The sequence below is a fragment of the Fibroporia radiculosa genome (genome assembly GCF_000313525.1).
Source record: "Fibroporia radiculosa TFFH 294 genomic supercontigs, scaffold14773, whole genome shotgun sequence".
Classification (NCBI taxonomy): domain Eukaryota; kingdom Fungi; phylum Basidiomycota; class Agaricomycetes; order Polyporales; family Fibroporiaceae; genus Fibroporia; species Fibroporia radiculosa.
Genome location: NW_012132994.1, coordinates 2,980 through 4,952, shown reverse-complemented (window position 1 = coordinate 4,952; position 1,973 = coordinate 2,980). Strand labels below are relative to the sequence as shown.

Here is a 1,973-nt window from a genome sequence, read left to right as displayed (position 1 = left end):
GTGAAATGTGATAGATATGAAACATTTGATATAGATGAAACACATCAAGTAATGGGATCAGTTGTATAGTACAGGGTTAACAACGAATAGTTAGGAAAAGAAAGAAACCCCCCCCCTGAAGCTGTAACAGCTTACGCTATGTTAACTTTAGTTTTGTCCTCTTGTTCCCTACAAACCTTCATAGGGACACTCCAGTAATAGACTCCAGTTGTCTATTCCAGTCTCAGTCTGAAGTGTTGCTTCAACCAGTATACTTTCTCAAACCACTGCTAGTTGCAGTGGCTCAGTCTACCAGTCTAGTTCTAGTATAGCGCATTAGCCTTACGCGTAGCAGTACCTTTTGTCAGTAGTAGTCTTAAGTGGGACTCCTGACCCTCAGTTGTTAGGTCCCCTAACAGTTGGAAGAAAGAGCAGGATTTGATCTCAAGGCATATGAATCAATGGAAATTGCATCAAAGACTAGAAAATTGGTTAGAACAGGGCTCAAATGTAGCATCCCAAGTGTCAAGGGACCTAACGACTGAGGATCAGGAGTTCAACTGGTTAGCTGTTACTAGGACTTATACATGCTATAGTCCTACACTGAACTAGAGTTGTAGACTGAGCCGCTATATATCTGATAGCAATTTGAGAACGTATACTGGTTGAAGCAAAGCTTCAGACTAAGACTGGAATAGACAACTGAGTCTATTACTTAGAGGACACTGTGCTATGAAGTGTACGTAGGGAACAAGAGGACAAAACTAAAGTACAGTAGTGCAAGTAGTGCAAGCAGTGCTACTTAAATAGAACAAGGCGAATAGAGTTTAATAAGCATGAAACACTGAGTTGGATCAGTGATGAGTGTGAAACAGGTTTCACTGGGTTGTATCAGTGATGAGAATGAAACATGATAGAGATGAAACATGATAGGGATGAAACATGATAGAGATGAAACATGATGTAAGTAAAACATGATATAAGTGAAACGTGATAGATATGAGACACTGATATAGGTGAAATACATCAAGTGATGGGATCAGTCATACAGTTACAGGGTCAATGACAAATAGTTAGTGAAAGAAAAAGAACCCCCCCTCTGCTGTTGTAACACCAAGGGGATGTTATAGTTGTATAGCATCAAGAAGTGGGCTAGCAGTCAAAGGAATAAATGTAGTAGCAGGGGTCATAGATCAAGATTACACAGGAGAAATCAAGGTGTTGTTAATCAACAACAGTGAAACCTCATTTTCTGTACCAGTGGGTGACCGAATCACTCAACTAATCATTGAGAAAATTCTATACTGTGATGGCACATACAAAACAATCAAGAAAACCACAGAGAAGAGAACAGGTGGATTTGGGTCCACAGGAAAATAGTTCACCAGGAGTCTCACTCTTAAAGAGGGGGTAATGTCACAGTTTTGCAAAATAATGTTCTAGAATAGGCGCATGCCTATCTTATCTTATCAGATAACAATTAGATATAGATTAGATGCATGCCAGAGTATCCACGGAATAGTAGAGAGCCAGCTAGAAGGTTCCAGGACACAGTTGTCAATCAGGTGACAGCTCATTAAGCAGTTCTATTCAACGTTGCTTAGTGGTCAAGACCCACACATCACCTGATATTTTAGTTAGACTCTGGCTTGGAGATTTGTCATCACCACCAGTTAGTAAGATGGTCAGAAGGTGTTTAGTAGATAGCCAATAGGGTAGTGAGCACAAGTACCAAGGGGTCTTGTCTTACAGTATCAGGGGGGCTTACCCAGCATGTATATAAGCTAGTAGGTCTGTGCCAGTTAGGGCCAGACTAGTTATAGTCATTCACCTGCTTCTACTCAGAAAGCATCCTCTACTAGTAAACTGCCCTCAAGCCATTTACTCAGAAGAACTATCAGATAGTGAGTATTGTCAGGGCTAGGGTTAGGTTTGGGTATCAGGTGAAGTCACTGTGGGTCATTGCATGACAACGAGTGTAGATGAGTATAACT

General features: G+C 40.9%; 2 annotated features.

Annotated features, from left to right (window-relative positions):
- Positions 1-921: 921 nt before the first annotated feature.
- Positions 922-942: a sequence feature (Short protein (FIBRA_09207, CCM06897.1) was converted to a misc_feature.).
- A 53-nt stretch (positions 943-995) lies between these two features.
- Positions 996-1,013: a sequence feature (Short protein (FIBRA_09207, CCM06897.1) was converted to a misc_feature.).
- The last annotated feature ends 960 nt before the right edge of the window (positions 1,014-1,973 follow it).